The following is a 26,552-nucleotide window of genomic DNA, read 5'->3' on the forward strand; positions in this document are numbered from 1 at the left end:
CTGAGGCGAAGGAGGGTGGGGGAGAGATGAGAGGGGTGTTGCTGGGAGAGCGGTAGTGAGGAGAAAAAAGAGGGCAAAAAGGGGGCGCATAATCCAAGCGTTTATGGTGGAAAAACCGGGTTAATGTGCCGTCAGGCTGTAAAAAGCCCTAAACGATGCAGCTGGCACTGCTTGATGCGCAGCTGTAAAAAGGTCTAAACGGTGCAGCTGGCACTATTTGCTGCGCAGCTGTAAAATTGTTCAAAATAAATACCACACAATTAAAGAGTTAAGCGGATGGCGATTTTGATGGAGGAATGCATTACTCGCAAACGCCCGCAGGGATGTCCGATTGCTTGAAGGAAGCACTGGCCGTGAAGAAGAAACATCTGGAAGACAGGCTGTGGACTCACTTAATACAGCTCGGTAATTAGGCGTGTAGGTGCGCGCGGCGTCGAGGTCTCAAATTCCGCCATTTTCAGGTCAGGCGGCATGAGCTGGTCGTGAAACAGCCGTTCTGAGGCTGGGTAGTTCAGCTGCGCAGTTGTGAAAGGCCAAAATGGTGTATCAGCAGAGGACTTGCTGCGCTGAAGAAAGTGAGTGTCTTCCCGCCCTCCTGTGGCGCTCAGCAGTTAACAGGCTCGATCACTGCTTAGTAGGGCAAAAGGTGATGCTGGAGCAGCAAAAGTGGGCTCAGGACATGAGGAGCATGAGAAACGCTGACGTAAATCTTGTTTTGATCGGCCATTTTGGGGTCAGGCGCGGTGAGCTGGGTGATGGGTAGGGAATCCTTTAACTTTAACTTATTTGGGAGGGTTTACACAGAGCAGCAGCCATGGCTTGGCATGGGGGCTCCAAATCAGACCAGAGAACCCCTTGAGCAGAACAACAATTGCAGGGGGGCAGGCTCCGATTAACTCATGTTTCAGACACGGCGCCATTGTAGAGTCAGGCAGAAATCATGTTGGCTCCTTACTGAGCAGTCCTGGCCGCCGTGGGAGTCAACCCCTCAGTGACTGGCCCTCTGCTTTGCCCTGTCCTCCGGGCTGTGGCTGTTCCCTGCGTCCTGCTCCGCACCCCTGACCCTCTCAGAGCTTCTGCACCAGGTCCGCCTTTACCAATATGGCGGCCGCGTTCACTGCACCTCGCTAAGCAGTCCTGGCCGCCGTGGGAGTCAACCCCTAAGTCTCTGGCCTTCTGCTTTGCCCTGTCCTGCACCGCACCCCTGACCCTCTCGGAAGTTCGGCACCGGTCCGCCTTTACCAATATGGCGGCCGCATTCTCTCCGGTGCCCTGGGGTCCCTCGTTCTGTTCCTTAACTGCCCCCACGGGCCAGCCTCATGCTGATTGTTGTAATTGTGCGATGTCAGGTGAATTGTTTTGTGCATGAATTTGTGGAGTTGATGTAACATATCTTTGTCCATGGGGCAGGTGGGGGCCCGGGGGAGGAGGGGGGTCCATGGGGGTGGTGGCGGTGGGTGTTGTGGCCCTCTTGGGGCTCCAGGCTACATGTTCAGTATCGACAGGAAACCGCCGGTAAAGCGGCGATAATGGGCTTGATAATAGGCCCTTGTGAATTCCCATAGAAGCCCAGGTTAACACCAGAACCGGGGCTTCTATGGGAATTCACAAGGGCATATTATCAAGCCCATTATCACTGCTTTAGCAGCAGTTTCCTGCCGATAAAAGCGGAGATAATATATTGCCCTTTCTTGATAATATGGTCCTTAATTTCTCGAAAATGTCAGCAAGGTATGCTAAAAGCACAAATCAGCGGGGATTGCATAGCTGTTCTGCTTTGCCAGGGTCCAAACACTGAAGAAACTGCCGTACTTCATTCCTTAATTCAAAGATGCGAGTTAGCACTTTCCCCCGGGATAACCACCACACTTCTATATGATCCAGCAAGCCATCAGGCTCAGCTCCCATTTCTGCACATAAAATTGCAAAAAGACAAGCTCTTGTGGGATGGGTCTTTATAACATTCACTACTTTTATAGCAGGATTAAGCACATCCTCAAGTTCACTGTCCATGTTTCGAACAGCAAGGGCTTCCCGGTGTATCATTAAGTGGGTCCACAGAATATGTGGAGCCACTTTCAGCACGTTAGCTTTTAGTCAAGCCCGAGCACCACACATTGAAGGAGCACCGTCTGTGCAGATTCCAACACAGTTTTCCAATTTTAAGCCATGTATATTCAAGAAGTCATTGATAATGTCAAACAAATCAGAACCTATTGCTCACCCCTTGATTGGCCTGAAAAATAAAAAATCTTCCAATAATAGTGTTTCATAACAGTATCGAACATAAGCAATTAAATGGGCATCCTTTGACACATCAGTTGCTTCATCTAATTGCACAGCAAACAAACTTAGGGGCATATTATCAAGGACCGGTGTTAAAATTATTGCCGTTTTATCAGCAGGAAACTGCCAATAAAACGGCGATAATGGGCTTGATAATACGCCTTTGTTAATTCCCATAGAAGCCCATGTTCTTGTGTTAACATGAAAACAGGCTTGGCACCGGAGACCACGGAGAAGAGGGTAACGGTTGAGATGACCAACCCCCACATCCCAGACAGAGACATTGCGTCGCTTCTCCAGAGGTACGGCACCATCCAGAATGGACCCACAAAGGTCAGAGACGACAACGGAGTTTGGAACACAACCTGGCAAGCAACCATCAACGTCCACAAGGATCCTAAAGGGAAAGACGGCCTGAACCATCCACCAGCAAGCTTCTACCTGGGAGCCGACGAAGGGAGGGTCAGCTACCTGGGAAACCCTAAACCTGGAGGACGTGTGAGGCCGTGGGACACGCCGGCAAGGACTGCCCAAAGAAGTTCTGCAGAATCTGCAAGCAGTCGGGACACGAAGCAAGCACATGCAGCGGGATCAGAAAGTGCAACCTCTGCGGAGGTGAGGGCCACACCTACTACCGATGCCCCAAGTCTGACCTGCCGAAGAGCTACGCAGCGACCGCTGCATGGACCCCAGCCTGAAGACTGAGACAGCCCAGACCGACGGTCTCCTCAGCAGTCAACGCACAACTGAACACCCTCCTGAACGAAGCCAGAAGCGAGGCGGCAAAGACACCAACAGCCCCCAGGAAGGGAGATAAAGAAAGCCAAGTTCCAGAGAAACCAACACCCACAGGAACAGGCACAAACCACCAAGAGGACCCCAAGGCAGTGCCAACCGCAGCAGAGGAACCAGCACCACCGACTAGGACGGCAACAGCTGAGGAAGTCCACCAACCCAAGGATTGCCCTAAGGATGGAGCACCACCAAGAGCCCCATCAGAGGAGTCCCCGGAGGGAACGGCCCCAACGCCAGAAGCAGAGGAAAAGGGAGTGGAGACGGAGACAGACGACTTTGCAAAGGTGAAGAAAGAGAAGGAGAAGAAGAAAAAGGGGAAGAAGTAGGGAAAACACCCGAGGAAAGCAGCGAAGACGAGGACGACGGCACCCAGGAGTCATGGAGCCAAGTCCAGGCAGAGACGCTGCATCAAAAGGCCACGAAAGATAAAGAAGAAGAAAAAGAGAGTCGCACCAGCGCCAGACTGAAGGTGAACTAGCACTGCTCATCACAGCCCAGCCTCAAGCCAGAGACTTTGGAGGAAGGGACAACACCAGGACGAGCCCCCCAGGGAGGGCACACCAATAAGAGGAAGTTGCCATGCAAAGAAGACTTCCTGGCCAGCAAGAAGGTAAACACAGCAGGCACCGAAGTAGAGGAGGAATAAATTGAAGTAATCCTGGTAAGCGACACAGAAATCAACGAAGCCAATGCTGAGATGGAGGACGAAGATGATGACAAGGACCTGGCGGAGATCAGGACGGTCCTCTAAGAAATCCATTGACAGCTTAGCATGGTGGGCCCCCCACCGGACGCAGCAGAGTGGACCCCAGAAGTCGAGACGGAAGTGTACATCAAGGGCACCGAGGAAACCCCAGAAGGGGGACAGCAGGACCAACAGGTGGTTCAGGTCCCCAAGTAGGCTTTCAACCCCAGTAGGTTCAGAACTGAGTACTGACCGATAGCACGGAGACAATGGCAATATCATTGTTCACACTAAACGTCAGAAGCGTGAAGGATCAGGTTCGGCGAGTTGGCACGTTGCGCTTCCTGGCCACACAGAACTGAGATGTCTACTTTCTACAGGAATGCGGGATTCCGTACGCCTCGGCGTACAGCCAGCCCGAATGGCAGTGGACGCACAGGCCATCATTCTGGTCTGGAGGGAACAATTACAACTCGTCTGGAGTGGCCATTCTAATCAAGGGACGGCAGTTCACCGTGGACAAGGTCACCGAGCAGGTTAAAGGCAGAGTGCTGGTCGTGGATGGCTCGTGGGCCGGTGAGCCGGTTAGGCTCATCAATGTCTATGCTCCCCCTGAGAAGAATGAGCGACTCAAGATGTTCAGGGTGCTCAGGATGCAACTCGTGACCTCCAGAACCATTCTGATGGGTGGTGATTTCAATTGCATAGTAGAGCTGGATGGACGCAGTGGGTCTGGCTCTGCAGGGATGGATGTGACGTCCAGGCTGTTGGTGGAGATGATAGGTGAGGCATCCCTCCAAGACGTCATCGGGAGCATGGGGCCAAACACCAGGGGCCCGATTCACAGAACTAACTTAAGACAAAATCCTAAACTTACTACCATTATCGTATTCACAGAAGACACTTACTCATTTTGGTATTCACAGAAGACACTTACTCATTTCAGTATTCAAAGAAGTTAGGAGTCCTAACTTTAGGACTCCTAAATGCCTTCTGTGAATACCGAAAGTCTTAAAGTTAGGATTTTTCGAAGTTTAGTAGTAGTAAAGTTAGGACTCCTAACTTTAGGACTCCTAAATGCCTTCTGTGAATACCGAAAGTCTTAAAATTAGGATATATCTCAATTTAGTAGTAGTAAAGTTAGGACTCCTAACTTTAGGACTCCTAAATGGCTTCCCCGCTGGCCCAGGATCGAGTTAGTTGTGAACCTCAGAACCGTGTATGTAGAGTGGAGGGATATGAACGGCCTCTTTCACTCCGCCAGCGAGTGGTGGGAATGGGTGAAGAACAGGTTCCGGAGCTTCTTCCAGGATGCAAGCAGAGCTGATGCACTGGAAAAGAAGAGGATGTTCAAGAAACTGAAGAGCAAACTGCAGCAACTGGACGTACTCGAGCTCAGGGGATGGGACGTGGATGACGATCTGGAGGAAACCCGGAAAGGACTCGCAGAGCATTTCGGGGAAGAACACAGGAAAATCTTCTTCCGGACCAGAACTGAGAACCTCGAGAAGGATGAGAAATGCAACTCGATCTTCTTCAAGACACTTCACTCGACCCACACACCACTGGTGGAGCTTCTGGACTCGGAGGGCAACCTCCAAAGTGAGAAGGAGGAAGTCATGAAGGTCGTAACCGACTTTTACTGCAAACTCTGCTCATCGAATGCGTCAGAGAGAGCCCAGGCGGATAGTTTCCTCGAGGGCATCTCAAAGGCACTGAGTCCGGACGAGAGAGAAGGCCTGAACACACCCTTCACATTGAAAGAACTGCACTTGGCTGCCACAACCTCTAGGAGGGGCAAGATACTCGGGAATGACGGTCTCCCAGTCGAACTTTATGTCAAACTGTGGGATCTGATCGGGCCAGACTTGCTCGACCTCTACGAGGAGGTGGTGGGCAAGGGTAGTTTACCACAATCCCTGCGGGAAGGTATGATAACATTCTTGTACAAACAGAAAAGAGAGAGAGAAGACCTCAAGAACTGGAGGCCCATCTCTCTCCTCAATGTGGACTACAAGATTCTCACATCGGTAATGGCCAACCACCTAAAGAGAGTGATAGTGAAGATAGTTCACCCTGACCAGTCCTGTGGGATACCGGGTCGGCAAAAAGGCGTTCAACCGCGTTTCCCATGAGTTCATGGACCGGACAATCAGAGCACTGGGTGAGGCAGGGCTGCCCGCTCTCCCCTCTTATGTTCATCTGCGTGATCGAACTCCTCGCCCAACACATCCGACAGAACAGGAACATCAGAGGAGTGAAGGCACCAGGAAGTGGAGGATGAGGAGAAGTGAAGTGCTCTCTCTACATGGACGACGTCTCATTATTCTGCGCGGACAGACCATCAGTGAAAGAGCTGGAGAGGACTTGTATCGAGTTTGGGAAAGCATCAGGAGCAAAGATCAACAGCGCCAAGTCAGAAACCCTGCTCTTCGGACACTGGACCCCCACCCGAGACCCACTGCGATTCCCCATCAAGCAGAATTTCCTGAAGATCCTTGGAGTCTGGTTCGGCAGAGAAGGTGCAGCAGAGAAGACCTGGGAGGAAAGACTGGCAAAGACGTGGCAGAAGCTGGGAGTCTGGAGCCTCCGGAAGCTGACGATCGAAGGGAAGTCTTTTGTCCTGAGGAACGAGACCCTGCCATTGCTCCAGTACGCTGCTCAAGTGTGGCCAGTGCAGACCAGAACGGCCAAGGCCATCACAAGAATGATCTTCTACTTCATCTGGAGCTCGAAGATGGACAGAGTGAAAAGGGCGGTGATGTTCAAGACCCCGACAAGGGAGGCAAAGGAGTGCGGACATCGCCACCATCCTGAGGGGGATCTTCGTGTGCAACTGCGTGAGGAACACCCTGAGGACTGAAGATGAGAGCCACGTTGGCTTTCTGATGTTACGCTTCTTCCTGCTGCCAACGTGGAGACACCTCGGATGGGAAGAGTGGGTGAGCGCCGTCCCCAACAACTGGGAGACCCCGTGGTTATACAAAGAAGTGGAGACGTTTGTTAAGGAATTTGGCCTGGAGGCAGCTCGCCCCGCCACATGGACTTCCAAGCTTGTCCAGCGACAGATACGTGCAAGGGACATTAACGAGCCAATCGGCACCCTCCCCTCAGCCACAGTAGACCACGTGTGGGGAAACGTCGCATCCAAGCACCTGACAAACCAGCACAAGGACATCGCCTGGATAGTTATCCAAGGAGGACGTCCCTTGAGAGCCTTCATGCACACAAGAGGACTCAACCGATACAAGCCCTGCCTAAGAGGGTGCACCGTGGACGAGACAACATACCATCTCTTCTGGGAGTGCACGTACGCACAAGACCTGCTGAAGGCCCTAGGCACGGAGGTTGGGGCCTGGATACCTACGACCTGCATCACTGCTGACTCTGTGATGTATGGACTGTTCCCAGGCACACATGCACTAGGTGACCTCCAGGGCTGCTGGAGGCTCCTGTGCTGTTTCAAAAATATTCTTTTGTTTTCCAGAAACCGCCTTGATAGTAGGGAGAAAGTAGACATCGACCCTGGTGTGCCGTAAGATGATCCACAGCCTCCTGGGCGACTACGCACCACTGGACGGATCAGATGAGGACAGCGACGATGAAACCTGAGGACCCGATGGGGGGTACCCCAGAGAGCTCAGGAGACGGCAGCATCCCCAAAGGGGTCACCCTGCCCTCACACGGGGGGAGGCCCTGGAAGGGCCACGAACCAGTCTTTTGTCTATTCTTTTCCTTTAATCCAGGTACTTGTTGGGGACAGGAGAGAGGAGAAGGCGGATGAAGACAGGTGGAGTAAATGTAACAATTTACGGTATGTATTTGACTAACGTGACCTTTTCCCTTCACAGGTTAAAGGTCAATGGGATAGCTTGCGCACTTGTTGCCAAGTTTGTTACCAACGACTGACGAATAAAAAGGGTGTTATGGAAGGTGACGATTGATGTATCTGAACCAGAAATGACGCCCTCACAAGTAATAAACAAAAATGTCTTGTGGTGCTGATGATTGTACACACATCATATTTTATGAAAGGTCTCCTGGTGATACGGAGATCTTATTATTCAGTATACAAATAGTAAGTTGTGCTATTGATGGACTAGTATTATCTGGAATTGTAAGGTTTTATCACAGTAAATTGTTAATGTGCATTAGTGATTGAAATGATCTTACACGAAACAGGAATCCAGTAAAATGTCTGCGTTTGTCTGAAAATGAAATGTGCTTACATTTCCCATGATCCCCCGAGCTCTGCTCGCAGTCGCTTCTCGTACTAATAGAAGGAGTGACGATGTCACCCCTCGGAGGGCCTCTGTTGGCCGTCAGTGGCATTGCAGTCTTTAGTCTCCATTGAAATCGAGTAGGGACTATGAAAACAAGCACTGGTAAATCCAATTAACCCATAATGCATTGCAAGCACCGAAACGCCAGCAGAGTAAAAAACACGTCATTAATTATTGGGCATTCGTTTTATGTTTATCCTGTAAAGTGTATCTATTTAATAACCATATTTAGTGTGAAAAGTCAAAATATTACACGTTGTCCACTTGCTAGTCTAATACTGACTGCACGCTTTATATGACCTGTTATGTTTAAGTGGGTTTGTTACTAATTGCACCTTTAGGTTTCTCTCATACACGTTCCCTTTAAACTCTTTTCTTATGCCTAAAATGTCTTCACCAGTAGCGAATCCCTTATCTAGCACGGTAGGGGTATCTATTCTTGGTCCACTGGACAAATATTTTTCTAAAGTGAAGAGCGAGGTCGATAGAGAGATCACGCTTGCAGAGAAGCGAGCTGGGCACCGTCTCTCTATTGAGCTCTTAAAAAAAAGACCACTTCTTGCTCCTCAGAGGGTTGACATATGTACTTCATCAGATCTAACCATACACAAAGAATCTGATGCTGAGTTATTTAGCACAGATAATATTCCGCTAATATTTCAAAATAACCATCCTGCCCTAGATGATATTATAGTCATCCCTGATCTTAATACTTTTGAGTCAATTCAAACACCTAATCAGCCAATTGACTTAAGTACTCCTTTACCTAATGATGTGGTACCCCTTCATGATATAAATGTACCTTCCCCTGTGTTTACACCCTTAGGACCTGACCCTCACCCGATCATTGTACTTGATTAAAAGTCTAAAAAACCTTCTACTAAGGGATTCAATAGCGTTTCTTGCTCACCACCAAGAAAGAGGAGAAGGAAGGGAGGAAATAAAAAGGGGAATAGACTTCTCATTAGTAATATGTACTCTCCACATAAGATAACCAAAGAAGCAGGGAATGTGGACTCAATAGGGCATCTGACTGCTAATTCGATATTTGCTCCTAATTACAACGGGCTATTAAAGGATATTGATTGCCTCATAAAAGCTCTAATACCCCCACTTACCGAAAGAGTTAAACGGTTAGGAGAGAAAATGGATCAGATTCTGCTAGAGCAAAAGTCAGCAGCCTGTTATAAACCTAGTAACCAAAGTAAAATGCATCCGGTAGTAAAACAGCCTACTAGTAATCCACCCAGGCAACAAACTGCCACTCCTACACTAAATAATATGCCTGTCGTAGTAAAACCAAATGAATTGGCGGGCATTAAAACTCCTATAGCTATTGAGAATATAAATAAAGAAAAACCCCATACAGGCATATCAAAAAGAGGCCACACTATAAACGAACCCCCTAGTAAGCCCACCCAAACAACTAGAACAAAAATTAGAAATGTTGCAGATCTGCCCCCGGAATCATCAAATGATGTTATTATTCTTACAGGAGTCCCGGTCATGCCAGTTGGAAACACAGAACATAATTCCAGTCTTAAAAATAAAGTTATTCACTGGCTGCGAAAAAATAGACCACTTCCTTTGCACTTAAATGGAGATATAGTTTCAGTTAGGAGATGTAATTGGGTGGGATTACGACCAAAGGATATTGAAGGGGATGTGATCATCGTTAATTTTAAAGATCATAGACTGGTCACATATATCAGTGACTGGTTTCCAGGGAGATGTGCGGGAGGCATCTCTACGCGCAATTTGAGCTATTTCTATCCGGAAGCTCTAATGATGCCCCCAAATAATAATCCACCAATGCTGATCACAAATCATCCCTCAAAAAAACGGAGATTTGATGTACTATGTAGACCAAATCCAATCCCGAATCTGGTCCATAGACAATATAACGGAAATGACTCCCCTTTTTTCCAACCCATGCCTACTCCTCATCTCCCTAAGATGCACAGACCTAATGTACCACATAGATCGAATTTAATCATGAATCCGGCTGCCCATAGTTTTCACAGTAGGAATAACATCCCTTGCTTCTCACCTATGTATCCAAACCAACCATTGTTTAATAACAATAACTTCTACACCAATAATCCCAGGGAAAACTTTTATACCAATAATCCCAGGGAAAACTTTTATACCAATAATCCCAGGGAAAACTGGGATATACCACTATCAAATTTATTCCATCCCTTCTCTGGATTGGATGAGAATGAATGACTCAATGTTACAGGTTTGAGGGAGAAATTGTCCGGTGGGTACCTGATCAATGCTGAAACGATAATAGAAGATGCCCCAAAAGTGTGTAGCAATGGTAATAGTGATGATTCTGGTTTAGTCGAAGTTGCCAGTACACTTGAGGAGCTTAGGGTGAATGAAAATCACCATGAAACCGATAAAGGTAACAACATCTTGGGGATGGGCCTTTCAGAAATAACCAAAGACAGAGAGCGATGTGCTAGTGGTGGATTAGATGAAATCTCTCGAAAAAAATGGTCCATTACATTCTGGAATATAGCTGGCCTTCGGGCTAAGTTAGAGAATCCTGCTTGGAAGCTTTTTAGTGAATATTGTGACGTAATATGCCTCCAAGAAACATGGACAGAGGGGGAACATCATTTGAGTGGTTTTATAACAGTCTCTATCCCCTGCTGTAGCCTCGGTACATGGAAGAGCGAAAGGGGGTTCATGTATGTATATCTCAAATCGCTTAAATTGTAAAAAACTACAGCTCTATTCCCACACATGCTTTTTTCACATTGTTGGGGTTCACTTTAGTAGTTCTGTTTCTTCCTTAATAGTGAATTTTTACAACAACATTCCTTCTGCAAATATAGTGTTGGTACTTAAAACCCTGAATAACAAGTTAAATAGTATCATCAATGGTTCTAATAGACTGTTTACGGTAATATGGGGCGGGGATTTTAACTGTTCTCTATGTTTCAGATCTGGAACAGGAAATTGTGGCCTATCGATAGAAAGGGATACCAACATATCTCATTTTGAGCATTCAACATTGGGGAACGCATTAAATTATATTTTGTTTACCTATAGCTTAAGGTTTGCAAATTAATTATGCCATAACAAAACTCCATTCACTGCAACCTTTAATGGCAGAGGATTGATGTCGACTATTGACTATATCCTCATTTCTACATGCTACCAGGATTGTATTGTTAATTACAATGTCCTGGATGTCCCTCTCAGCGGCCATTTCCCGATAAGGATAGAACTATTGGATGTATGTTTAACTGTGCACAAAAGAGCAGAGGTTTTTTCTGTTGATGTTGATATAAACAGACAAAATGGATATGCCCTCAAATGGACTAGGGTGGTCCCTGAGGTATTCCTCAGTAAACTTGTTAATGCTTGTAGTATAAACTTCGTCGAATGTCTAGACCCGGAAACAAAGGACTCTGAAATAATACCTCATTTCATAGAGATTATTGCCAACATAAAAAAGGGTCTATGGGTCGATGCTAAAACTAACAAGTTTAAAGCGAGAAACAAAGGTTGTTTCACACCGGCAAGTAGCAAAGCTCATAAATTGCTAAAATTGGCCCTGCAGCAGCAAGTGAGAAATCAATCCCTGATAAGGATTTTACGTAAGGAGAACAAAACAGCACTTAAAACCCAAAAGGAGTTTTTAAAAAATAAAGCATGGTCTGCCATTTTGGAAGCCTCAGAACTAAAGGACATGACTGCTTTTTGGAAAGCAGCAATGCTCCTTTTTTTAAAGATAGTTCAAAGGCCCGTATGGAGATAGCTGTAAGTGAGGAAGATTGGGTTAAGCATTTTGAAACTCTTTACAAACCAGTAGTATCCACCATCGATTTAATAAAAGAACTTATGGTTAAGGAGAAGTATGTAGAAGGCCATCAACTTAACTTCCTACTTGATGAGGTAATTAAGGGTATCAAGTCTAGTCTTGGGGGCAAGGCACCAGGGCCCGACGGTGTCCCAATAGACATCTTTAAAAAGAACATCGATCTTTGGCCTCCGATACTTACCAGGATCTTTAATGCCACCAGTTCCAAAGGATTACTTGATACATGGTATAAATCGATCATTATTCCAATATTTAAAAAAGGAGATAGATCTAGTTGCGCCTGTTACCGGTCCATATCACTACTCGACTCTACCATAAAAATTATTGGGAGAGTCATTTTAGACAGACTCCGGAAATGGGCAGAGGAACACCATATCATAAGTGATCTCCAATATGGGTTCCGAGAAGGAGTTGGCACAACTGAGCAAGTACTTAATCTATCAATCCTGATTGAGAAATATACCACGGCTAAGGAAGGTAGACTTTATCTAACATTTTTAGACCTGACTTCAGCATTTGATTTTGTAAACCATGGTAAATTATGGACAATCCTAACTAGTCTGGGAGTAGAAGCTAACATCATCAGCTTTTTAAGAGAACTATACAATGGGGCTGGTGCAATGGTCAGATTTGGCTTAAATGGCGAGTGCACAAGGGAATTTAGAGTGGGAAGGGGCATGAGGCAGGGGTGCGTCCTTCCCCCTTTATTATTTTCTATTTACATTAACAACTTAGAGGACTCACTCCTAAAGGAATGTAATGACATGCCAAGTGCCTTGACCCGCCGGTTACCTGCACTTATTTATGCAGATGATACAGTGCTTATGAACAGAACCCCTTTAGCTATGCAGGTCATGATTTCGTCTTTTAGTGGTTTTATGGATAAACTCGAATTACAAATTAACTGTACCAAGACATTTGTGATGAATTGTGGCGGAAATGTTCGACAAAAGAAGAAAACAATGTTTATTGGATCAACCCCACTACAGCATACCACGACTTTTTCATATTTGGGGATTCTTTTTGATCATACTGGGAACTGGAACCGGGCAATACAGGCCAGGAATTTACTATTCTCCAAAGCCATAATGGCCCTCAAGTCCTTTAGCAAAAAGATGGTCTTGGGTCTGCTGTATGTGGGTAGGGAGGAGGTTCCAGGTCTTGACGGTGAGGTAGGAGAAGGATCTGCCTCCGGAGGTCATTCGTTGGATGCGGGGGACAGCGGCGAGGGCGAGGCTGGCAGAGCGGAGCTGGCGGGTGGGGGTGTGGAAGCTGAGTCTCCTGTTATAGGTAGGCTGGTCTGACGTTGTGGAGTGCTTTGTGTCCATGGGTGAGGAGCTTGTAGGTGATCCTCTTGTCGACGGGGAGCCAGTGTAGGTCTCTGAGGTGGGGGGGTGAAGTGGCTGCGGCGGGGAACGTTGACGATCAGTCGGGCCGAGGCGTTTTGATTGAGTCGTAGTAGTCGTAGGTGTTTGGCTGGGATTCCTGCATAGAGTGCGTTGCAGTAGTCCAGTCTGCTGCTGACGGAGCCTGTGTCACCGTTCTTCTTGTTTCAGTCGGGATCCACTTGTAGATACTGCAGAGCAAGCGGAGGTTGTTGTAGCAGGAGGAGGAGATGGGGTTGACCTGCTTAGACATGGAGAGGGAGGAGTTGAGGATGAATCCTAGATTGCGTGCATGGTTGGTGGGTGTTGGTGCTGTTCCCAGTGTGGTTGGCCACCTGGAGTTGTCCCAGGCTGAGGGGGTGGGTCCGATGATGAGGACCTCCGTCTTGCTGAGTTCAGCTTTAGACAGCTGCTCCTCATCCAATCGGTGACGGCCTTCATTCCCTCGTGGAGGTTGGTTTTGGCGGTGTGTGGGTCCTTGGTGAGGGAGAGGATGAGCAGGGTGTCATCAGCGTAGGAGATAATGTTGACGTCGTGATGGCTGACCACTTGTGCAAGAGGGGCCATGTAGACGTTGAACAGCGTCGGGCTGAGGGATGAACCCTGGGGGACACCGCAGATGATGTCGGTGGCTTCAGATCGGAAGGGTGGGAGGCGGACGCTCTGGGTTCTGCCGGAGAGGAGGGACATGGTCCAGTTATGAGCCTTCTCTTGGAATCCGGCTTCTAGGAGGCGTGTCTTTAGAGTGCGAAAGCAGACCATGTCGAAGGATGAGGGCTGATGTTTCGCCGTTGTGTAGTTGGCGCCTGATGTCGTCTGTGGCGGTGATGAGGGCTGTCTCGGTGCTGTGGTTTCGTCTGAATCCGGACTGGGACGGGTCCAAGATGTTGTTGTCTTCGAGGTGGCGGGCCAGTTGCATGTTGATGATTTTCTCGATGACCTTTGCCGGGAACGGGAGCAGGGAGATGGGCCGGAAGTTCTTGAGGTCCTTGGGGTCCGCTTTGGGCTTCTTGAGGAGGGCGTTGATTTGGCGTGTTTCCAGCTTTCCGGGAATGTCGATGTTTCGAAGGAGATATTGATGCCCTTCCGTATTTGGGGTGCAATGGCTCCGTCTGCTTTGTTAAATACGTGGTGTGGGCACGGGTCAGACGGAGATCCTGAGTGGATGGAGTTCATGACCTTACGTGTCTCGTCGTCGTTGGACCAGGAGGTCAGGCGGTTGGCGCTGGTGGTGTTCACAGGGGAGGTGGAGTCTGGCGTAGTCGGGCGGTCGTGGTGTTGAAGCTGTCGTGGATGTCAGCGATCTTGCGGTGTAAGAAGATGGCTAGTGAGTCGCACAGTTCTTGTGAGGGCGGGATGTAGTTGGCGTTGGGGCTGGGGTTGGAGAGTTCCTTTACGATGCTGAAGAGCTCTTTGCTGTTGTGTGCGTTGTTATCCAAGAGGTCTTTGAAGGAGGATCTCTTGGCTAATCTGATGAGGTGGTGGTGTCTGCGGGTGGCGTCCTTGTGGGCTGCGTGGTTGTCCGGTGTGCGTTTGTGGAGCCGTGTTTTCTCCAGTTTCCGGCATGCGCGTTTAGAGGTCTGGAGCTCGTCGGTGAACCAGATGGCACTCTTGTTGGCGTGGCTGTTAGAGGGTTTCTGGAGCGGGGCGAGGGTGTTGGCACAGTCGTCGATCCACTGTCTGAGGTTTCAGGCTACGGCGTCTGGGTTGGTGGGGTCGGTGGGTGGGTTCTTGGTGAGGGAGGTGCTCAGTTGGTCTTCGGTGACTTTTCTCCAGCAGCAGCGAGGCAGCTGTTGTGTGCGGTGGTGCATGGTTGGTTACTTGAAGGTGAAATGGATGCAACGGTGGTCGGTCCAGTGGAGTTCGGTGGTGTGGTCGAAGGCGACGTGGGAGCCTGTGGAGAAGATGGGATCCAGCGTGTGGCCGGCGGCGTGGGTGGGTGCAGTGACGAGTTGTCTGAGGCCTAGGTTGGTGAGTTTGTCGATCAGTGTGGCGGAGTTGGCGTTGTTGTTCTCGAGGTGGAAGTTCAGGTCCCCGAGGAGGGTGTAGTCCATGGAGGCGAGTGCGTGGGTGCTGGCGAGGTCGGCGATGGAGTCAACGAACTGAGCCCAGGGTCCGAAGGGGGCTGTAGATGAGTGTTCCTCTGAGGGTGGTGTTGGGGTCGGTGTGGATCCGGAAGTGCAAGTGTTCGGCGTTGTTGAGGGTGTCGCCTGCATGGGTGGCGACCTTGAGGGTGGACTTGTGGACGATGGCTATTCCTTCTCCGATTCTGTTTGCTGGATCCCTGCTTGTGATCTTGTAGCCGTCCGGGATGGCTATGGCGATGTCGGACGCCGAGGAGTTGTTCCACCTGGTCTCGGTCAGGAAGGCCACATCTAGGGCGGATGTGTTGAGCAGATCCCAGAGCTTGACGGCGTGTTTGCGTGCGGAGCGGGTGTTGAGGAGTATGCAGCGGAGGCGGTTGGGTCCAGTCCTTGGAGGTTTCGTGGTTCTGTCGCAGGTGAAGCTGCAGGTGTGGCAGGAGAAGGGTCCGTGGGTCCATTTCGGGGCGGCCAGGAAGCAGGTGTGTTTTCAGCCGGCGTTGAGTGCGTGGAGGGTGCTGGCGTCGGTACAAAGACAAAATATCGATTTTTAAATATCGATATACAAAAATATCGAAGTTTAAATATCGATATACAAAAATATCGAAGGTAAGTAATATCGACAGTCTAAATATCGATATTGGTATGATATCAGTAATATCGAAGTTGTAAATATCGATGTCAATAATATCGAAATTAATAACTTTGATGTTACTAATATCAATTTTTAAATAAATTTAGTGTATATTATATTGTATTTATTATGTTTTATTATTTATTTTTAATGTAATTTAATTAAATATTGTCTTTTACTACTGTAGAGGGTTGTGGGTTTATAGGGGAATAGGGTGGGAAGTAATTTAATTATGTTAAATTAATTATTAATTAGTAGGAATTTTTAATTAATTAATTGAGAATTAATTTTTAATTATTTTTAATTAATTGATTAATTGATAAATATGTTCTGTAGCGGGTTATGGGTTTATAGGGGAATAGGGTGGGAAGTAATTTAATAATAATTAATTAATTGATATATGTTTGTACATATTTTAATTAATAATTAATTGGTAATTAATTTCTATTAATTAGTTAATTAATTATTATAATTTTTTACATATTTATAATTATTAATTCATTGGTAATTAATTAATATTAATTATTTAATTACATTAATTATAGTAATTTTTTTATATATAATCTATTGTTATTCTTAATTAATTAATTGGGCAAAATAATATTAATTATTAAATTAAATTAATTACAGCAAATGTGCTAATATATTTACTTTATTGTTATTGTTAATTAATAATTAATTGGTAATTAAATAATATTAATTAATTTTGGGTACAGGGGTATTTTTTAGGGTTCAGGGTCAATTTTCAGTTCATGGGTAAAGGGGTATTTTTAGGGTTCAGGGTCAGTTTTCAGTTTTTGGGTAAAGGGGTATTTTTAGGGTTCAGGGTCAGTTTTCAGTTTTTGGGTAAAGGGGTATTTTTAGGGTTCTGGGTCAGTTTTCAGTTTTTGGGTAAAGGGGTATTTTTAGGGTTCAGGGTCAGTTTTCAGTTCATGGGTAAAGGGGTATTTTTAGGGTTCAGGGTCAGTTTTCAGTTTTTGGGTAAAGGGGTATTTTTAGGGTTTAGGGTCAGTTTTCAGTTTTTGGGTAAAGGGGTATTTTTAGGGTTCAGGGTCAGTTTTCAGTTTTTGGGTAAAGGGGTATTTTTAGGGTTCAGGGTCAGTTTTCAGTATTTGGGTAAAGGGGTATTTTTAGGGTTCTGGGTCAGTTTTGGGTTTTTGGGGTACAGGGATATTTTTAGGGTTCAGGGTCAGTTTTGGGTTTTTGGGGTACAGGCGTACAGGGTAAAAACAAAAAAATATTACATTAAATCAAATAAATTAGATGAAAAAAATTAAAATTACTTTACATTCTTAAGTGTTTTATTTATTTTAAATGTATATGTATTAGTTTTAAATTTGTTTTAATATTTTTATTTAATAGTTGTAAAATTATATGTATTTAAATATTATTTTTACATTATTAATAATACATTTAAAAAAACGATATTTTTGATTCCGATATTTTTGTACTTCGATATTATTTTTTCAATATTTTTGTACTTACCTTAATGAAGATAGGATTCCGATATTTTTGCTGTCGATATTTTTGCTCCGATATTTTTGCATGTCGATATTCTGTCTGTCGATATTATGTCAGACATTCGCTGGCGTCATAGTGGATTCTGGTGTCGTGGCGTTCGCGGTATCCAGGGGTTCTGGTGCTTGACGCGGTACAGGCACGGATGGGCGTGGCCCGCCAGCGGCGCGCCCGCTTCTCGGCCTGCATATGAAGTAGCTTGGGTGGGAGGAGCAGCTGGGAGGCGGGAGCGGGAAGGCGAATGGGTGTGCAGGCGGGTGCGGGGCCGCAGGGATGCAGCCGCGGGAAAGGGTCAGATTGGGAGCTGGGGGGGCGGGGGAACTGGTGCACAGGGCAGAGGGGAGAGAAAAACGCAGGAAACAAGGAGGCAGGAATCAGGCAGTCAGGTGACGCGCAGCAGCGTGGGGGCGACCTGCCTGCAAGCAGGGTCAAATGTCACAAAAAAGCGCAGAAAGGTCACAAAAAAACAGGGGGAAACAAGTAGCACAGAGGCACAAAGGTCACAAAAAAGGGAAGAAAAGGTCACAAAAAACGGGGGGAAACGAGTGGCACAGACTCAGAAAGGTCACAAGAAAGGGCAGAAAGGTCACAAAAAAAAGGGGAAACGAGTGGCACAGAGGCATAAAGGTCACAAGAAAGGGCAGAAAAGGTCACCGAAAATGAGGGGAAACGAGTGGCACAGAGGCTGAAAGGGCAGAAAGGTCACAAAAAACAGAAGGAAACGAGTGGCACAGAGGCAGAAAGGTCACAAGAAGGGGCAGAAAAGGTCACAAAAAACTGGGGGAAACGAGTGGCACAGAGACACAAAGGTCCCAAGAAAGGGTAGAAAGGTCACAAAAAACGGGGGGAAACGAGTGGTACAGAGAGCACAAAGGGGAGTAGAGGCAAGAAAAACGAGTACAATCAGGGAAGCAGAGCAAAAGAAAAATGAGTGCAATCGGGGGAGCAGAAGGCACGAAAAACGGGTACAGTCAGGGTAGCAGAGGTAAGAAAAACAAGCGCAATCAGGGGAGCAGAAGGCAAGAAAAACGAGCACAAATCAGGGGAGCAGAAGGCAAGAAAAACGAGTGCAATCAGGGGAGCAGAAGACAAGAAAAATGGATACAATTAGGGGAGCAGACCTACCAGCAAGGGTCAAGGTCTCAGTCGAGGACCGGCACCACCTGGATGGTCAGATCAGAAAGAAAGGGAAAACGCCATGGTTTCCAAGACTCGGGTCTCCTCAGGCAGCGATCGCGTCCAAAGCGGGATTCCAATCCTTCATTCCGACCAGTCCTTCGGGCATCCGAGTCGCCGATGAGCCCCACATGTCGGACGCCAATTTGTTGTGGTGGGCCTCAGCCAGGCCTACCAGTGCTAGGGGTTCGCCCTTCTCTGCACAAGTCCTCAAACCAATAGAATAGAAGTTGGCACAGAAACTGGAATAGAAAATACAAAGGGGCATATTACCAAGGGGCCTTATCGCCGCTTTAGCGGGAATTTTTCCCGCTAAAGCGGCGATCATTTTATCGCCCTATTACCTAGCTGTCGCTAACACCAGTTAACGACAGCTAGTAGGAGATAGCGATCATCTTGGGGCCCACTTTGCATGTCAGCGATATTTATCGCTAACGAAATGCAAAGTGGGCGTGCCAAGATGTTAGCAACTGTAAACAGTCGCTAACATCGCTATCTCCTATTACCTACAAAGGCGTACTAAGAGCGAATATCTCCAAAAGCTAACGCCTGCCCAGAGCAGTTCTTAGCCATGTTATCCAACGGTAGGTGGATAACATGGCTAAGAGCATTAGCCCGGTAATGCATGAATGTCGTTGACTTTTCAGCGATATTCATGCATTACCGCCGATTTTTATCGCTTTTGAGATAAACCTTGATAATAGCAAGGTTTATCTGCGATAAAAATCGGCGGAGCTCGGCGATAATAATATTGCCGCTAACCGTGTTAAGCGATAAATATCGCGATATCGCGAGAAATATCGCTTAGTCTTGGAAATATGCCCCACAGTTTATTATCCTCATGAGGTGGAACCACATTCACACAGCACCCTTCGGTAAGGGATCACTGACATAATATCGACTACAAAAATATAGGCATTTAAAATATCGACTACAAAATATCGACTACAAAAATATCGAAATCCTATCTACAAACACGTAAGTACAAAAATATTGAATCAAAAATATCGTTTAAAAATATGTACTTTGTAAAAATATCGAATTTATTAAAATTAATGTAAAATTAAAAAAATATTAAAAATAAATAACTAAAATATACTTAAAAATGCTTAAATAACCTTAAACTTATTAAATAATTAATTTAAGTTATGAAAAAACAAGTATTATTTGTTAAAACATATATATATATTAACTTAATATTATTAAAAAATATACAATATTATTACCGTAGCATAGCAAGAGTGTTAAAATTACTATTCCCACTCCAATGAGTGCAACAGCAGGGAAAGCGTTGGATAGCGCAGGGGTAAAAATTACTATTCCCACTCCAGTGAGTGCAACAGTAGGGAAAGCGTTGGATAGCGTAGGGGTAGAAATTACTATTCCCACTCCAGTGAGTGCAACAGTAGGGAAAGCGTTGGATAGCGTAGAGGTAAAAATTACTATTCCCACTTCAGTGAGTGCAACAGTAGGGAAAGAGTTGTATAGCGTAGGGGTAAAAATGACTATTCCCACTCCAAAGAGTGCAACAGTAGGGAAAGCGTTGGATAGCGTAGGGGTAAAAATTACTATTCCTCCTCCAGTGAGTGCAACAGTAGGGAAAGTGTTGGATAGTGTAGGGGTAAAAATGAATATTCCCACTCCAGTGGGTGCAACAGTAGGGAGAGCGTTGGATAGCGTAGGGGTAAAAATGACTGTTCCGAATCCAAGGAGTGCAACAGTAGGGAAAGCGTTGGATAGCGTAGGGGTAAAAATTACTATTCCCCCTCCAAATAGTGCAACAGTAGGGAAAGCGTTGGATAGCGTAGGGGTTAAAATTACTATTCCCACTCCAAAGAGTCCAACAGTAGGGAAAGCGTTGGATAGCGTAGGGTTAAAAATGACTATTCCCACTCCAGTGGGTGCAACAGTAGGGAAAGCGTTGGATAGCGTAGAGGTAAAAATTACTAATCCCACTCCAGTGGGTGCAACAGTAGGGAAAGCGTTGGATAGCGTAGGGGTAAAAATTACGATTCCCACTCCAGTGAGTGAAACAGTGGGGAAAGCTTTGGAAAGCGTAGGGGTAAACATTACTATTCCCACTCCAAAGAGTGCAACAGTAGGGAAAGCGTTGGATAGCATAGGGGTAAAATTACTATTCCCACTCCAAAGAGTGCAACAGTAGGGAAAGCGTTTGATAGCGTAGGGGTAAGAATGACTAGTCCCACTCCAGTGGGTGCAACAGTAGGGAAAGAGTTGGATAGCGTAGAGGTAAAAATTACTATTCCCACTCCAGTGGGTGCAACAGTAGGGAAAGCGTTGGATAGTGTAGGGGTAAAAATTACTATTCCCACTTCAGTGAGAGCAACAGTAGGGAAAGCGTTGGATAGCGTAGGGGAAAATTTACTATTCCCACTCCAAACAGTGCAACAGTAGGGAAAGCATTGGATAGCGTAGGGGTTAAAATTACTATTCCCACTCCAAAGAGTGCAACAGTAGGGAAAGCATTGGATAGCGTAGGGGTTAAAATTACTATTCCCATTTCAAAGAGTGCAACAGTAGGGAAAGCATTGGATAGCGTAGGGGTTAAAATTACTATTCCCATTTCAAAGAGTGCAACAGTAGGGAAAGCGTTGGATAGCGTAGGGTAAAAAATACTATTCCCACTCCAGAGAGTGCAACAGTAGAGAAAGTAAATACTTCATAAATTAATTTAAAAAATATAAATTAATATCTATAAAAAATATTTAAAAGTAATTACCAATTTAATATAATATAATAATTAATCAATTAAAATTACAAATTAAAATTAATTATTGGTTGGTTGGTTGATTGCTTTATTTCGATATGCATATATCATAAAAGCATTAATTATTACAATTAGTTACCTATTAATACAAATTAATTACAAATTAACAAATAAATAATTAACAATTAATTCTAATTAAATACAATTAAATAAATTGAATTTTTTAATTAATTATAAATAAATTACTTCCCGCCCTATTCCCCTATAAACCCACAACCCGCCACAGAAAATAAATTCGTAAAATTACCATAATTAGCAATTATTCAATTCAATAAAATGAATTGGCAATTAAAATTTAATTAATTACCCATAAAAAAATAATTAACAAATAATTCTAAAAAAAGACAATAAATAATTTTACATATTTAATTATTCATCAATAAATTACTTCCCATCCAATTCCCCCATAAACCCAGAACCCGCTACAGAAAATAAATTAGTAAAATTAACATAATTAGAAATTAATCAATTAATTAAATTTAATTGGCAATTAAAATTGAATTAATTACCAAATATAAATTAATTAACAATTAATTAAAAATGAATACTAATAAATAAATTTACATATTTAATTAATTATAATTAAATTACTTCCCATCCTGTTCCCCTATAAACCAACAACCTGCTACAGAATTAAATTACGCAAAAATTAAAAAAACAAAATTCATTAATTAAAATAAATTATAACATAAATACACACTTTTCACAAATATAATAACATAAAAAACACTATAAAAAATTCGATATTATAAAAAATTCGATAATTTTAATAACCTATAATATATACTACGATATTTTAACTTTCTATATTTTTAACATTCGATATTACATTACTTACCTTAAAAACAATATTTTTGATGTCTATATTCTGTCCATTCGATATTTTGTCTATTCTATATTTAAAACTCAATATTATGTCCATTCGATATTTTTTACTCGAAATTGTGACTGTTTACCATTCAGTAATGTACGAAGTAGCACACTGAATGGAAGGAGCTTGGTCCTATTATAGTCACACAGTGGCTCAAATGAAGACGGTACAAGTACAAAATGCTGGCTTTGGGTACATATAAGGTCATACAGAAAATGCACAGTCAACAAGTGGGAGGAGCTAACAGTGGCTGTTTTTGGCAAACACATCCTGACAGTTACATCCTAGTGGCAGCTGCAAAGACAGCTGCAAGCTCAATTGAACATGTGCGAAGGTGGAAGATTGTAAATATATCTTGTCTCTAGGCAGATTTTAAAAGCAGAGAACAGCAAGGTAGGACAGAGCACATGGCGAGCACGTCGTAGCACATGGCAAAAAAAATGGCTGACAGCAATACAAAATGGATTCCACAAAATGGACAGGATAGTCTTTAAATACAGGATGGCTTCTGCTAATATTAACCCAATCGCTGCCAAATTACAACACCTGCTGGTCTGATATCCTCTGTAATTTCTTCATATACCTTAATGCATCTGACTACACATAGTTTGGTGCATTACTAGGATATGATACCGACATGGTATTTTTCTTAGTTCTCCTACAGATGGTAAACGTGACTTCTCCTGGCGTGACAACCCTAGCGGAGGTATCCAAAGTCCTCACATCGGACACCCTTTTACATGAAATGAGGTATAGGAATATGGGTAGTTTTGCTGAGAGTTCCTTTCGTGACAAGCACTGGTTATCCTGCCAACTAAGGATTAGTTGTAAGACATCATTAACGTCCCATATGTCAGACTATCTGAGCTCCGAGGGGTTAGAGAGTCTGATACCCTTCATTAGTTTACAGACCTAAAGAGGTTTGTTATCAATAATGTTATGTCCGACTTATATGGCTGACCTAAAGGTATTGACTGTATGGTATGCCAGCCTTGACTGTGCTAATTCTGGCAAAAAATTGATTGTGAGTAACTTCTGCCCACCAGGGATCCAGATGTCTGTCCAAACATCAACTATTCCATCATCTCCAAGACGAGCAATATCTCTTGATGGTGCCTGAAGCCCACGCCTGCTGGATAAAGGTTTCAGCATCTGCTGAAAGTTGGTTGTCTTTCCAGGGTCCCTGGAAATCTTCCATGCCATGAGGGAGAGGTGTCCCTGTAAGACCAGAGGGTACAGGCAACCCTGCAGGTCTCTGAGCACCAAGGGAATGAGGGCAGTTTTTTCGGTAGGTCCCATGATAGGTCCATCAGCGTTGGGAACCATGTCTGCGACTTCCAGATCAGTTTGACCAACACCAGAGATGGTGTCTGTCGTCTGACTTGAGTCGCTACCCTGGAAGTCATCATGAATGGTGGGAAGGCTTACAGAAGATCCTTTGCCCAGTCTTGGAGGAACGGTACAAAAGGGGGTGGTGATGGACGGAGCATCTGAATCAATCAAACACTCACACCCAGTCAAAAGATCTGGGTTTAATCCATCACTGTTCTTTAGCCCACTCTGCCACCCCAGTTCAGACATGGCTATATGCGTCCATCACCACCCCCTTTTGTACCGCTTTTGAGTAAGTGTAGCTGGGTATGCTCAGACGTGAGTCCCTTGCTCACTTTGCCACTGGATTCAAGCAAGCCGGGCTGAAGACAGCTGGAATGCCAGAAACCGGTCCTCAGAAGTTTGTTTCCGGTCCAAGGAAGACATGGCTTGGCAGTTCGGGCTGGACTGTTCCCATGAGGCACAGGGTCAGACTGATTTGCATATAGCCATGTCTGAACTGGAGTGGCAGAGTGGGCTAAAGAACGGTGATGGATTAAACCCAGATCTTTTGACTGGGTGTGAGTGTTTGATTGATTCAGATGCTCCGTCTATCACCACCCCCTTTTGTACCGCTTTTGGCCACCATAAGTGTGGCAGGGTATGCTCAGACGTGAGTCCCTTGCTCACTTTGCCACTGGATTCAAGCAAGCCGGGCTGTAGACGGCTGGAATGCCAGAAACCGGTCCTCGCAAGATTGTTTCCGGTCCAGGGAAGACATGGCTTGGCCGTTCGGGCTGGACTGTTCCCATGAGGCACAGGGTCATACTGATTTGCATACAGCCATGTCTGAACTGGGGTGGCAGAGTGGGCTAAAGAACGGGGATGGATTAAACTCAGATCTTTTGACTGGGTGTGAGTGTTTGATTGATTCAGATGCTCCGTCCATCACCACCCCCTTTTGTACCGCTTTTGGCCGCCATAAGTGTGGCAGGGTATGCTCAGACATGAGTCCCTTGCTCACTTTGCCACTGGATTCAAGCAAGCTGGGCTGAAGACGGCTGGAATGCCAGAAACCGGTCCCCGGAAGCTTGTTTCCGGTCCAGGGAAGACATGGCTTGGCAGTTCGGGCTGGACTGTTCCCATGAGGCACAGGGTCAGACTGATTTGCATATAGCCATGTCTGAACTGGGGTGGCAGAGTGGGCTAAAGAACGGTGATGGATTAAACCCAGATCTTTTGACTGGGTGTGAGTGTTTGATTGATTCAGATGCTCTGTCCATCACCACCCCCTTTTGTACCAGTCTTGGAGGAAGGCATCCACTGCTATGATTTCCAGATCCGGTCTCCAGCTCACATATTGTGGAAGTTGATGGTATAACCCTGATGCAAAAATGTCCAAATGGCAAGGACCCAATCTGTCCCTCAGTGCTAGGAAGATCTTGTGATCCAGATACCAGATGTTACTGTCCGAGTAGTTCCTGAAATTCCAGTCCGCCACCATATTCTGTACTCCTGTGAAGTACTCTGTCATCACCGAAATCTGATTCTATTGGCAGTAGTTCCAGAAATCCTTTGTCAAATTTGATAGTGTCTTTGTGGGAGTGCCCCCCCCCAGTCGATTGATGTACTGGATCGCTGAGAAGTTGTCCATCCATAACAGAAGGCAACAGGACTCTGTCTCTGATAAGGGATTTGACCGCAAAGGATCGAGCAAGGAGTTCCAAGCAGTTGATGTGTATCTGCAGCTCCTCCTCTGACCATGATCCCCCCATTGACACATCTCCACATCTGGCTCCCCAGCCGTCTGGCGTCTGACTTCATGAGTATGTCTGGTGTCGTCCAAAAGGTTGCTCTCCTGTTCCAAGCGTCCAGTGGCCGATTCACCACTGGAGTTCTGTTCTGGCTTCTTCTGTCAGGGATATTAGTTCCAAAGAAGTTAATTCTCTTCATACGTGTATCGTCTTCAGTCTCTGTAGAGCTCAGTATTGCAGGGGGCCGGGGATATTGATTGGCTACTATGGATGACAATAGAAGTCCTACAATGTGGGCCAATTGCCGCAGGGAGGTCCTGTCCCATCTTAGGACTTTTCTGAGTTCCTTCTGGATTATGGATACCTTTGAGGATGGTGGGTTCAGCGAAGCTAAAGTCAATTTAAAGAGAAACCCCAAGAAGGTCATCTGTTGTGCGGGTATCAGTTCGGACTTCCGATTGTTAATGACGAAGCCTGGATCCTGAAGTGGCGCAATACTCATGTTCAGACTGTGTCTGAGTTGCATCGGAAACTGATCAATGAGTATGATGTTGCCCAGGTAAATATTCATTTGTACTCCTTTTGGGCAGAGGGTTGCTGCCACTGGCAGCAGTAACTAGGTGAAGCACCAAGGTTCCGATGAGGGGCTGAATGGGAGAGCCCAAAACTCATAAATGTGTCCCTTCCATTTGAATTGGCAGAATCTCCGGTGTGGTGGGTAAATGGTAACGGAAAGGAAGCCATCCTTAATATCCAGCCTGACTATCCAGTCCCCTGTAAGGAGAATATCCCTGAGCAGGTGGATACCCTTCACTTTTAAGTGGTGATATACCAGCCACTCGTTAAACTCTTTCAAGTTTATGATGGTGATGGGCCTGAAGCCCTTTTCTTTTTTCTCCACGAGGAATACGTTGATCAGAAACTGATCTGGGTGAAGTACTGACCTGTAAATGACACCTTTTTGCAGACGTTCTGCTACCTCAGAGTCTATTGGCTGCATGCCCTTGGTTGAGAAAACCAGTGATCCTGGACGTAGATCTTGAACAGGGGATTCGTAAAATTCTATGTGGAATCCTCTCACTGTTTGTTGAACCCAAGGGTCCTTTGTAATCTTCACCCAATTCTGTGCATACTTCAGACGTCTCCC

Source organism: Lissotriton vulgaris, chromosome 8 (assembly GCF_964263255.1).
Source record: "Lissotriton vulgaris chromosome 8, aLisVul1.2, whole genome shotgun sequence".
Lineage (NCBI taxonomy): Eukaryota > Metazoa > Chordata > Amphibia > Caudata > Salamandridae > Lissotriton > Lissotriton vulgaris.